This window comes from Notechis scutatus, chromosome Z (genome assembly GCF_049901735.1).
Source record: "Notechis scutatus isolate UNSWTSFEM ecotype Mainland chromosome Z, rNotScu1.2, whole genome shotgun sequence".
Lineage (NCBI taxonomy): Eukaryota > Metazoa > Chordata > Lepidosauria > Squamata > Elapidae > Notechis > Notechis scutatus.
Window position 1 is genome coordinate 39071954 of NC_142025.1, and position 14812 is coordinate 39086765.

The window sequence follows — 14812 nt, forward strand, 5'->3', positions numbered from 1 at the left end:
ATGACTGCCACAACTGCTGCTCCCACTGACTTTTTTCCACACCAAGAAAGCCACTTTTTCCACAGGTAAAAGAGAGAGAGCAGCCCTCTTGGTATGCATCTCCCCATATTTCTCTCTCTGCAGCAGCCTCTCGCAGCACCTTTATACTTAGCGCACTTCACAAACGAGGAGGAAGGGACGAGGCTGCTCATGGAAAAAGGAACGTGAGGAGATGCACAACTTTTCTCCATGCTGAGCTGCTCTTGCCAGTGACTCCAGACTGTTTTGCCCAGCTAAGACTAGATCAGGGGTCCCCAACATTGGCAATTTTAAGACTTGTGGACTTCAATTCACAGAATTCCTCAGCCAGTTTTGCCACAAGTCTTAAAGTTGCCAAGTTTGGGGACCTCTGGCCTAGATTATCAAGGATAATGCAGCAGATGCCTAGCAAAATTAGCATGCAGCAGATGCCAAGAAAAATTTACTAATACTGCAGATTGGCTGTTTACATTGAAATCAGGTGCAAGATAATGATGGTAGGTAAATTATTGGGCAGTTTAGTTTGGTATTTATTTCAGTAGGCTGATTTTAGAAAGCTAAACAGGATCAGACCTCATAAGTACGTAGCTGTAAAGCCAACAAAAAATAGGGAGTGGAAAGGAATGGAGTTGGGAAGGAAGATAAAAATGACTTTTATTGTCATTTTTTTTACTGTACGTACACTGCACACATTGAAAGTGAAATATATATCCATATCCATACACATACATAACACACACACACACACACACACACACAATCATTGCCCACTTTGAATACATAGCAGAAAGGAAGAAAGAGTATTGGACATATATACAAATGTGTGTGGAAAAAACTGCAAAGAAATAGAATTATAAAAAACAGTTTCCAAGCTTAGCAGTTATAAATGAGAGAGAGAAAGAGAAATGAGAAACAGAGAGAGGGAGAAAGAGAAAGAGATATGAGAAAGAAAGAGAAAGAGATGAGAGAGAGAGATGAGAAAGAGAGAGGTAGAAAGAAAGAGACAGAGATACCTGTTTAAAAGAAAATATAAAAATGGCTCTTTGAGTGTTTAAGGTTGCAGACCCTTGGTTTAGGCAAACACTATGGTCGTTAAGTGAACCTTATGGTCATGAAGCAAACACTGGTTGTTAAACAACAAGTCCATTTTCTCCAATGGGCAAATTTAACTGGAAACCAGAAGGAATTGTTGGAAACCGGCAAAAAACATAGAAAACCTCAGTAACAAGACTGTGGGATGTTGTAACTGGTCATAAGTGTGTGTGTGTGTGTGTGTGTGTGTGTGTGTGTGTGTGTGTGTGTGTGTGTGTATGGCTGTCAAAACACCAAAAACAGGTCAAGGAGCTCCGGGGAGGTCAGTCATAAATTAGAACACTTGCTAAGCAACTGGCCATTAAGTGAGGACCACTTATATTTGGTTTGCCAGTCACATGGTCACTTAGCTAGGCTCACCATAGTCATATGGCCACCTAGCCATGCCCACCCAGTCACATGACCACCAAGCCACACCCACAAATTAGGCCGTACCCACAGAACCGGTTGTTACGAAATTTGAATCCCACACCTGAAGGGCATCCGAAAACCACTTATTTTGCCTGGGGTGAAAATGGTATCATCTGCATACTGATAATATTGCGTGCTGTAGCAAAAAAGCATCTCACCCAGTGGCTTTATGAAGAAATAAAAAAAATGTATAAACCATTAAGCTCTGTAGCAAAGGCCGTAGAAACCGTGAAGCTTTGTGTAATTCCAAAGGGAGTTATACAAAGCTGACCATGGTATTGAAATCTGCTGAGAGATCATGAAGAGCCAGGACAGATTCACAATCCCCATGCTGTTCCCAACAGTGGTAATCCATTTTCTTTTACATTAAACATTACAAATCAGTGGCAGGCTCAGGTATGTGGGGAAGTATTTAGCCTTGATGCCTGAAGTTGTGAACCTTTGCAGCTGCTTTCAAATTATTGATGGCCTTTCAAAAGAGAGGATTATCCCTGAAAATAAGTAAATGAATAAATTGAACTAAAAAAAAAAACCAAAGAAGGTGAATCCAAAACAGAAAGTAAAAAAGTGTTTGTGGTTTGATCAGGAAAAATACAGGCAGTCCTCGACTTATAACCACAGTTGAGCCCAAAATTTCTTAAGTGAAACATTTGTTAAATAAGTTTTTCCCCATTTTATGGCATTTCTTGCCACAATTGTTAAATGAATCACTGCAGTTGATAAGTTATGTGAATCTGGTTTCCCCATTGACTTTGCTTGTCAGAAGGTTGCAAAAGGTAATCACATGACCCCAGGACACTGCAAGGTCATAAGTATGGACCAGTTGCCAAGTATCTGAATTTTGATCACATGATCATAGGGAATCTCAAAGGTTGTAATTATGAAAAACAGTCATAACTCACTTTTATTGACATTATAATTTTGAATAATCACTAAATGAACTGTTGTAAGAAGGGGACTATCTGTACATAATAAGTTGACAGTTCAGTACAGTATTTCTGAAAAGCAATGTGTTGTGTCCGTCGCAGGGAAAGAAGACTCGGGAGCCAGTGACTTAGTTCAGCTCTTTATTAAGTCCCGAGATCGGCTCGGGCTACAGAAGAAAAGCGGCGGCTTTTATTCTTTGGCTGCGGTGGCCGCGGCCAATGGCACCGCTTCGAATCTCCCGCGATTTGTATCCACCAATCGCGGGGGATTCGCGGCGGGCCAATCAGTGCGGCTCGCTCAGCCAATCAGGTTGCCATGCGTTCCGACCAATCACAATGCGGCGCTTCCAAGTATGCTAATGGCTCGTACAGAACACAATGCATTATGCACTTTGCAAGATAATGTGTTTACTTATGATTAAAGTTTTATAAGTAAATCACCAGGTTTGGGTAATTAAAACTGAGAAGCCCTTCCAAGTAAGTCTTGTATTTTACAGAATTAAATCTGGCATTATTTCCATGTCTGCTTCACCGGGAATAACACATTGTCAATGAATGGAATACTTAGTAAAAAATGCTAGTGTGGTAACATGCTAACATAATTCCACCCCATCCTCCACAAAAAGGAAAATCTGTCACATCCATGCATGTAAATTAGATTATCTAAATTAGATGCGGAGTAATAAATGAAATGGCCTTATTGGAACAAAATCAGTATTCCATTGGAATAGATCCCTTATTTTCTAATTCAAGCAAGTCACCCTTGCATTCACCAAAGTGATTTTTTTTTAAATCAATCCATGTGTCATGAGTGTTAGGGATACAACACCCTAGCAGAACGTGCAACGGCAGTCAAGCAGACAGAGAGTGTGTGTGAGATAAAGCGTTGTTGTAGCTTTACAATCAGTAAGACAGATACACTGTGCAATTAAATAGTTTTTATTCCAGCAAGAGTTATAGCATAGTCAAAGCAGTCCATATGTCATACACTAAGTTCAGACAGTCCGAGGGTTATTCAGTTTGCAAAGTCCAGTGTAGAAAATAGGTCGTTCAATTTACAAACAATCAGTCCAATGATGTATCTCTTTTGCAGTCAGAGATATGAAGCAAAATCAAACCTTCTTTTCTTCTCTCAGCAAACGCACGTAGTAATCACCATCAATCCTTCTCTGTCAGCATTCCAGTAAAAGCCGGCGAACAGTGAGCTCTCTTGCTCCCTCTTATGGCGATTTACAACCGCACCCAAATACTTGGCTTACAGTTTAAAGTGACACACACATTTAAACTAACTAACATATATTATATTTAGCCAAACTAAGTTAGGTAACCAATGTTATCCCTAACAATGAGGATTTGTTTTGCTGGGTGGAATGCCAGCATTTGTGGAAGGAAGGTGTTTTTTTTTTTTCAATCTCACTTCTGTTAGTGATAGTAATAGTGGTATGGGTCACTTATTTTTGACTTGAAGCCCTGGTTTCATAATGATGAAATTGCCTGAACAGGTAACATTGAGTAGCTCATTTTAGCAGCTAAGCCATGATATGCACAGAATAGAATAACAGAGTTGTAAGTAGGACCTTGGAGGTCTTCTAGTCCAACCCCCTGCCTAGGCAGGAAACCCTACACCACTTCAGACAAATGGTTATCCAACATCTTTTTAAAAACTTCCAGTGTTCTTGAGGCAATTGTGAATGAACACCTGGTGATTCCAAGCTACAGAAAGTAGAAGAAGGCATTGATCTGCACCATAACTATAAAAATCACCAGTTATTAAGCTTAGCTTAAAGAAGAGTTTATCTTGTAGATAATTACATCATAATGTGCAATTAAGTAAATAGACAGCATTTCTCAATGATGTCAACTTTAAGATGTGCAGATTTAAGCTATGAACTTTCAGAATTCCCAGGCCAGCATGCTGACTCGAAAGTTCTGGGAGTTGAAGTCTATACATCTTAAAGTTGTCAAGGCTGAAAGAAACTAAAATAAAGGATACATAGATTTTCTGACTTAAAAACAGTGAAAGAATAGGATTTACATAACTCCAGGGAAATAAATTCTGCAAGAGAGAAGCTTTTACCAGAAAGCATATCACAGGATCACTGCAAAAAATTAGATCATCACTATGTAGCCACAAAGAGCAACATAGCGAACATCTGAATTTTTGCTACCAAATGGGACAACTCTGTCAAATGCCATTGATCACAAATATCTAATGGATCTGTATAATCTCTGGCAGAGCAATCTTCAGTGCATCTACCAGGGTGGAGAAATGTGAACAAACCCCAAGACAGTCCTGTCTGACTGTCTATCTATGAATGACTCAGCTGTTCCCTCCCATGCCTGTTAAGCCAGGTCAGGAACCATAAAAAAGAAGAACAAGAAATATTAAGAATCCATTTATATAATGTACAATAATAGAATCTTGAAAACCATTTATTCTCCTTTATCCTATATTATAAAAAGGAAGTCCTCATTTAGCAAGCACAATTAGGACTGGCTACTCAGTTGTTAAGTAAAGCAATATCACTAAGAGAAACTGCAGCTGTGTTTATGTTATTTGGCTTTTCTTACAAATGTCTGATGGTTGTAAATGTAAAAACTGCTGCAAAGTTACTTTTTAAAACTGTCATAACTGCAAACAGTCACTAATAAGGCAGTTACTAAACAAATACTACCAGTATTGTTAAGGTGGGTCAGCTGTTTCCAAAGAAACACAATTACCAACCTAATCCTGCAGGGGCTCAAGCCATTTGAATGTTTTCTTTATTTTCATAAAAAACTACCCAGCATGGTGTAAATGACATTTTTGCAAGACTACAAGACGTAGCAGAATAACAGTGCACTGCTGTTCCAGTTGGCTTCAAAATGTCATTACCCTGTTTGATAAAAAACAGAAATGTTGTTACCAGTCAAACAGCACAGTAGGCTTCCTAGAAACATTTTCAGATCGTGTTTAAATAAAGCACACTCACATTAAGCCACCATGAATGGAAGATCTGCAGTTGTTAAGTAGAACTGCATTTTCCTTCAATTTACTTCTTAGTTTCTTACTCAGCATATCTTTTGCCAGAATACACTGCGTGTATCCTTAATGAACTTAATTGCATGGTTGAGCAACATCACTTATTCGTTTCACCCCATGGGCATATTATGCAGCATTCCTTTTTATATATATTTAGGGAAAGAGAAAAGGTAAGAGACTAAGAAAGCATGCTGAGAAACTGCACAAATTACAGTTGCTGAGCAGGGTTGGCTTTGGTTAGCCAAATCGGAAAGAATGGGATTAGAAAAGCAGGTTTCAAATTAAAATTGTTCTCAGTGGGATTTAAACCCTGAAAACGTTTTTTTCTCCTTTGCAATTCCTTGCTAGATTTTAAACAAATACATCAATCCTTGTTTTCCTTCTGTCAGGACCAACAAATTCTAAAAAGAATAAGAAGAAAACCTGATACATCTTCATTAAGATCATATGAAATGTTAATACCGTTTTATACTATAAGTCCATGTATCTGCCATACACTAAATAAATAAATAAACAACTTTATAATGCCTTGGTAAGACCACACTTGGAATCCTACATCCAGTTTTGATCACCAAATTTTAAAAAAATATGTTGAGACTCTAGAAAGAGTGCAGAGAGGAGCATTAAATATGGAGACTGGAGGGACTGGAGACTAAAACATAAAAATAAGGGTTTCTGGAATTGGGTATGTCTAGCTTAATGAAAAGAAGGACTAGGCATGACATCATAGCAGTGTTCCAATATCTCATGGGCTGCTAAAAAGAAAAGGTGGTCAACTTATTTTCCAAAGCACCAGAAGGCAGGAATAGAAGCAATGGATGGAGACTAATCAAGGAGAGATGCAACCTAGAACTAAGGAGAAATTTCCTGACAGTTAGAACAATTAATCAGTGAACAACTTGGCTCCAGAAGTTGTGGTTACTCCAACACTGGAAGTTTTTAAGAATAGATTGGACAACCATATGTCCAATGGTGTAGGGTTTCCTGCCTGAGCAGTGGCTTAGATTAGAAAACCTCCAAACTGCCTTCAACTCTGTTATTCTCTTTGTGTGTGTGTGTGTGTGTGTGTGTGCGCGCGTGTGTTTAAATTGATCATGTCAAACAAAAAGACCCCTGTTCATGTACACACTCCCACCTGCGCTCCCCATGCTCCCCTGCACTCCCCTGCCCCCCACATGCACACATGACTCTCCCACGCCCCGTTTTGGGCCTAGAGGGAGGCACGCACCACATGTGCAGTGGAGCTGAGCTGGAGCTACAGCTTGCATGCCCACAGAGAGGGCTCTGTGTGCCACCTGTGACACGCGTGCCATAGTTTTGCCATCATGGCCCTACACCAGGGGTGGTATTCAGCAGGTTCTGACCAGTTCTGGAGAACCGGTAGCAGAAATTTTGAGTAGTTCGGAGAACCGGCCAATCCCACCTCTGACTGGAAATTTTACAGTATCCTTCCCCTGCCACGCCCACCAAGCCACGCCCACAGAACCGGTAGTAAGAGATTTTGAATCCCACCACTGCCCTACACCGTTTCAGAAAAGCCTCCAAGATCCCTTCCAAATCTGTTATTCTATGTTCTAGGTCTTATGCTTATTGCTACTATTTGCTTTAATCCTTGGTGATGATCTTTATATTTCTGAATTGCTTTATGATGTAGACCAGTGGTTCCCAACCTTTTTTTCGCCCTGCACCCCTAAAGAAATTTCACTCGAACCTCGCACCCCCTGAAATTTAGACTTTAGGAACTACTGAACACGTTAAATATATGGTAGGATTGAATCTTTTTAGCTATGTATGTGATGGCCACTAAATAACGATACTTAACTCTAAAATGAAAACAAAGTTAATCCATTGCATAATAAATAAATAAATAAAAATAAATAAAAATTACCTGGACTTTTCTCGCACTCCCTGGAATATCATATCGCACCCCCAGGGGGTACGAGCACCCCAGGTTGGGAACCCCTGATGTAGACTATAAACCATTTTAAAGCCAATTATTGTAATAAAAGTTTTGTGCTCCATTTTCATAACACACATCTGATTCTAATTATCATCTAATTAGAAAGGTGGGGACATGTTTGCCAGTAACAGTCCATATGTTTATTAATGCTCATAAATGCAAATCCTGGATATTGTAATTCCCACACATCTGGAGAGCTTCTTGTGAAATTCTTGTAACACATGTTTCCTTTTCAGAGCAGGCATTTATAATTCACATTAGAATAGCTATTATTTTCTCCCCATTTTTTTCTTTGTCCCATGAGAAATCACATTCCTGTTAGTGAGCAGTTTGACACTGACTTTTGGTAATACTTAGAGGACTCCTGTTGTTATTAACACTGAGTTGCACAATTCATAATTGTGTAGAAATATTCAAACATAGTAGGACTTGCTTCTGAATAAGCATGTTCAAGTTCGCTCAAAGACAGTGACTGAGATTAACTTTCCAAACTGAAAAGGCAGATTGGAAAGGTTTAACATTAATCTATGGCACATCAATACTTTCTGATTCTAAATTAAGATTACTCAGAAAATAATTAAAACAGCTTGCTTCAACTGTTGATTTTCTATGTCTAAATAGATAGTGCATTTATAATTATGCCTTGTATAATTTTAAATCTCTTGGATTAATCATTAAACTGATTAATGATTAATCTGCAAGAGGAAACTGTAACTTCTTTGTGCAAAACCATGTGGCTAAATGACATTGAAACTTGAAAGTAAATTAATAGGTTAAACTTATGTTTAAGCAATAACGGAGACATCATATGTGAAGAATAAGTAATGTGTTTTTTTCCAGTAATTTCCCATCTGTTGTGACATAATGCAAGCTCTGGTAACATTGTGTAATTATTTTCAAAATGCAATTCAAACAATATTTTTTATTTGTTATTTTAGAATGGAGTGGTGCTTGGCAATTTCTTCTAACATGGTGAATCCATAAATATAATTACAAGATAAGATAGCTAGTTTGGTCACCAGTCTAGCAATCTGGAAATCTTGAGTTCTAGTTCTGCCTAGAAAATTGGCAAACTATTTCCAAAAACATTGCCAAAAAACTGCAGAGATTAATCCAGGCAGTAGCCAGTAAACAACACTAACATGAAGGCATTAAAAATGTCACATGTCATAAATATCAGATTACATGCACCATTGAAAAATATATTTTTATTTTCCAGCATTTTTCTGCAAATCAGGTTCTTTCTTTCTTTCTTTCTTTCTTTCTTTCTTTCTTTCTTTCTTTCTTTCTTTCTTTCTTTCTTTCTTTCTTTCTTTCTTTCTTTCTTTCTTTCTTTCCTCCCCTCCTTCCCTCCCCCACTCTCTCTTTCTTTCTTGTATCAACTGATTGATTGACCAATCTGCTGATCATGGGCTGAGAGAAATTCAATTTTTTTTTACTACTGGTTCTGTGGGCATAGCTTAGTGGGTGTGGCAGGGGAAGGATATTGTAAAATCTCCAGTCAGAGGTGGTATTTGCTGGTTCTCCGAACTACTGAAATTTTCTGCAACTGTTTCTCCAGAACTGGTCAGAACCTGCTGAATACCACCTCTGAAGGCAAGACTACAACACAGTCTCTTGGTTTCTACTGTAGAAATAAAAATCCAGTTCCAAGCTGGGAGAAAAACATTAGAAATAAAATAAAGGCTGGTTGCGAAGAAGGTCTCTGTTTATTTGGATGCCAGAAACTTTAGTGACAGCAGCATGTTTCTGGGGTGGCTGACAAAATGGTTGAATAAGTGGATGGATTTTTATAAGGTTTAGTGATTGAGATGCTCCAGGGAGTTGTGCAATGTAGTGAGCCTTGTGTCTCTTACTATTTCAGTGATGGTGAGTTAATCCTATTATATCCCAAAGGTCATGTCCTTTCCTTAGAATTTAGGTGAGGGAATGTACATTCTCAATCCCATCAGGTCCAGCCTGGGAGAGCTGGGCTGAAGGCATTTTGTTTATGAATAGGCTGACCTGCATTTCTTAATGAGCACAAATATCCATCTTTAAAGACTTCAGGGTTTTGCTTGAGGCAGCTTGAATTTTCCTAGAGCAGAAAGACTGGGGTGGCTTTCTGCCTTTAAGAGCATGTTTCTCCATATCTCTTTTGGGAAAAATATAATATTCTGCCTCTTTTAATATTCCCCAAAAATATTTCATTCTCTAGGATGCCGGGGTGGGGGGGTGGGGTGGGGTGTTTCCCATACTACTATTGGGAAAGATAATATAATAAAATCAACATTAATGTGTAAATGAGTGTGTTACTATCAAACTTCAGTTTTCCATTTTTATTAATTTCTAACCTGTTAGATATATGACACTCTACATTTCACTAACTGTATAGTTGGGAAGTATGGTGCATATTAATATGTTCTATTAATATAGTCCATATTAATATGTATGTGATAGTGGGTAAGCTTAGTTTCTGGATTCTCTGTCATTAAGCCCTTCCAAATCAATCCAAATAATTTGAAACTCACCAGAAAACACCCTAATTGTTTGGTGTGGACATTTCAAAACTCTGACTATAACCACTGTGAGATTATTATATTCTGGGAAGTGTTCTGCTTCCAAATAAAAAAAGAACTAAAATAAATCCAAGGAATTTTCAAATCTACATTTTCAGTATATTTATGCTGTTTGCATAAATATCTTGTTTGCAAAAAAGAAAAAGAAATTTGAGCCATTTGTCAAGCATCCTTCATTTGTATTGAAAATCATCCCGTATGTTAGTATTTTGCTATTAGGTGCATTCCCAATATCTCTAATTAACTGTTAATTCTGCCCGAAGAAGGGAACAAGTTCTTTCTGCATTACAAAAAGATTAGTGCAAATAACAGGAGTTTAGGGGACATGGTGCACGGAGGAGTAGTGTTTGTAGAATGCAAGAATAGTGTGGGGAAAAAAGTCATTTATAGGCTTTAGAAAACCTGCCCAATTCTTAATTCCTTCATGGCAAAAATGAGGTATGAGAGAGGGTTTTCAGAACTGGTGTAAAATAGGTCAAGGTTTCTCAATCTGAGCAATTTCAAATATATGGACTTTGGGGTTCAGAATTCTCCAGCCAGCATGTCAATTGAAGTCCATATATCTTAAAGTAGCCAATGTTGAGAAACACTGAGACATACTAAGGACATTCAGTCTATCTTATCCCTTGCAAGGGATAAATGATATATCAGCTTTGGAATAAAATACTTATTCCCCTTTCTACTGAGAACAATTAATTAGAGGGAAAATGTGGAAAAAAAACTTGGAAACATGCTGCCCTGTGTTTTCACCATCCAGGATACTGCTCACCTTGGGTCCTGCAAGCATAGAGGATCAAGCTAAGTCTTCCTTTTAAAAAGTTTGTTTGTTTTTAATGAAAGCAAAACATTGGGCATACAGCAATGTTTCTCAAACCCAGCAACTTTAAATTTCTAATCCCAGAATTGCTGGCTTGCTGGGAGATTCTGGGAGTGGAGGCCCACATATCTTAGAAATTACTGACTTGAGAAAGATTGCCATAGAGCAGTGATGCGAACCTTTTTGGGACTAAGTACCCAAACTGCAACCCAAAACCCACTTATTTATCACAAAGTGCCAATGCAGCAATTTAACTTGAATAATTAGGTTTTGTGAGGAATTTCACAACTTGACTTCTCCCTGGTGGCACTGGATTTCTTTAACAGCACAACTCAGGAAAGATGGGAGTGTAGTGCAGTAGCCTCTGGAGGGCTATCACATTCTTTTTCCTTCCTTCCTTCCTTCCTTCCTTCCTTCCTTCCTTCCTTCCTTCCTTCCTTCCTTCCTTCCTTCCTTCCTTCCTTCCTCCCTCCCTCCCTCCCTCTCTCCCTTCCTCCCTCCTCTGATTTCACCTTCCTTCCTTTAATCATGTATATTATGGTCATTATTGTTAGTATTTATTAAAGAATGCTGTGTAGCTTAGAAGCTCTCAGCAAAAATAATAGCAAGAATTATTTACAATGTACAAGGAACATTAATGAAAAGGATTTATGGATTCCTTCAGGCCGCAGAAGGATTTGTTTCCATGTTTCTCCAACAAATATCCTGAAATAAAATGTGCACCAATCATTTTCTTTAATAGGAGTGAAGCTAGGCCTATGGAGGGGCCATATTTTGACAGATGATTAGATCTGCAGGATTAGCCACTTGTTAAACAAGCAGTTGATTATAGCGGTTGATACCCAGACTGACAGGGAGGAAGAAATTGCTGGTTGGCTGGTTTAAAGTCCTTAAGTCTCCAATCCTATGGCTAAATCCATGAGATGAGATATACAGGAAGAGTAAATTTGCCTCTTTTTAAGCTATCTATTGCAAGCTGATCTTCAGGCTGAAAGGAGAGGTGGAAAGCCTGTTCAAAGAGCTGCTGTGTGTGTGTATGTGTGTGTGAGAGAGAGGGGGGATGGGGGAGGGAGAGAGAGAGAGAGACAGAGAGAGAGAGAGAGAGAGAGAGGTGTTTAGATTTGCAATTGGGTCATACAGCTTTCCCACACCTTTTTGTCAAGTTTTTTTATTTCATACTACATATACATATCAATGCATGAACAGTGTGACACCTGGATGCCATACATTTTGGTACAAGTAAAAATAATGTTATTACTCATGATTATTACATTTATCCAGCTTATGTATTTCTAATAATAATGCACATTTATAGTAATTATAATCTTTAATTATTTCATATTGTTTAAACATACCTGATACCGCCTTTCAATTTCTGAACCTCCCTCTTGTTGTTACATATATTACATTTATCTTGTAATATAAAAATGTGTATACGGTTATTTCCCTTTTCTCTTATTTCTGTCTCTATTCTAAGTTTTATTCATATCACCATTATATTAAAAGATATTTACTTTCTGTCTTTCATCTCTCACCTGCTTTAATATTTTAATTCATATTCATATTTCCCTAATTTAACTCTTCATATCTATTTCTATTAAAATTTCATCCTTCATTATTTCATTATTCAGTGTTTCAATATTCAATTCTGATACCAATCACAATATTATTTAAACATACAATATAATTCTATTCATATTCTATACAGTCATCCAGTTTGTATGATTCTGCTATTAATATACATATTAATACTAAAATATATTCTTTCATTATATCGTTATGCTCACTATTTGACTTTATTATTTCACTGCTGATCATAATATTATGTAAGCATATTTAATAGTACCATCGTTCAATCTCTAATTTATCTATTTTAAATAATGAATTCTTATTCATATGTACCATATTCCAATCTTCACATCTATCTGTATTAAAATATTGTCCTTCTTTATTTCATTATTATTATTATTTAATTGTTCATTGTTCCAATATACTATTCTAGTACCTATCACAATACATACAGAATAATTCTATTCATATTCTTCGCTTTCATCCAATCTAATATTGGCTTTCATCCAATAATTCTAATGTTAATACACCTGTTTATGTTAAAATACGTTGTTAAAGAAGGATCTTTCTCTCCCCCCCCCCTCTCTCCCTTTCCCTCTCTCTCTCTCTCTCTCTCTCATCTCTTGTCCACTATTTTAAGTCTCTCTCTCTTTTTTTACTTGCCTCCCATATTCTTCTCTTGGATCTTTTTCTCTATCTACATCTACATCCTGACTGTTCAATCTAAATATTTCTCCCATACTCACCCTCTTCCACTGTCTGTAACTATCTGCTCTGACCCCTATCTCCATTCCCAAAGCATCTTCCTGCTTCTCCAGTTCTCTTTTTAAATATCTTAAAATGTGTTATGTCTGGAAGGATGGGCCCAAGAACGGAGACGAGACTCAGAAAGTAACTACAGCTCTATATTAGTGACTTCCGATCTGAGCGAAATATCCTAGCCGCAGCAGCCCCTTTTATAGAGCTGGCTGCGGCTAAACGGCCAATGACAGTGATTTGAGCTTGCCGCGCTTGGTTTGCCCAATCGCGGCAGCCCGTTTACTAGCCAATCGGATCAGTCTGGAGCGACCAATCACGACCCGCTGTTAGCAGACCAATCCGCTTTGCAGGCTTTCAAGCCTGCTAGTCCGGAACAAAATGCTTTCCTCCTGGTTAGATTCCTCAGTCATTGTTAATGTTATTGGTATCTCCTTCTCATTGTCTTCTTTTTGCTGATTCGCCAGTTCTGCTTTTCCCTCCATTCTCCTTCTTTTACTGAGCATCTTGATCTTTACTCATTATCCCTTGTATAATATTTTCCAGTTTTTCGTCTATGCCATCAATTAATTCCATGTTCTTTCAGTATCATATCCTTTATGCTTTGAAACATCAGCTCGATCTCATTTAAAGTTCCACTCCTTTCCTCCTTGTATTGCATCTTGCCTTGTTTTAGTAAATCCCACTTTTGGCCAATAGCCCAAAAACCCTTTATTCAAAGCTGAGGTTACTCTTCAGAATGCACACTAATCACAGTTCTTTTTTTAATATAAATTTTATTTGGGTTTTCACAAAAACATAATACAAATAAAACATCTTTTTTTTTAGAATAGCATGATCCCGGGTTATCACTTCTTCATACAGACACAAACTCAATTTCATATTCATCTTTGTGTTCTATTCCATATCTTATTACTATTTTAACATTTTCTCAATAATTTTTCTCCTCCCTTGGTTTTCTCAACTTTATTTTTAATTATTTCATATCTAAATTCAATTATATATCTTTTTCTAAGTTTCAATATCTTTCCAATCATTCTATTTATACTTTGTCTGTCCTGTTTCAATTTCATATTATCTTTTCTCATTAAACAAATTTCCCCCCCGTAGTTACTAATTGGAGTATGACACCTTTATATCTTTTAATTTTATCCATTCAACTCTTTATAACACAGCAAACTCCAAGACCAATAAACACAGACCAAGACTCTCAACCAATCAGGATGAAGAAAAAACCATTCTGGCACAGCAATAGGCTGCCCCAAATTTAAATCTGAAACCACTGTAAAAGTCTAACTCACAGACGAACACAATACAAAAGCCTGATGATGGCAGATGAGATTCTGCTGAAACGTTGCTACAACTTTAAAAGCACCACTACTATGACGTGGGAAAATACCCGAACAAAGCTGAAGGCCATAAACACGGACCCAACCACATATCTGGAAAAAATAACCAAGAAGAATATCATAACCAGCCACATGAGCAAAGAGATCCAACAAATGATCATCCAAAGAGAAAATTTTTCCAGATGCCCCAAACTATACGGCCTCCCAAAAATACACAAAGAAGGCATACCTCTCAGACCCATAGTCAGCTCCAGGGGAGCACCACTACAAAACCTAGCTAAACACTTAGCAAAGCAGCTACAGCCCCATGCTGAAGCAGCAGCTTCACATGTAC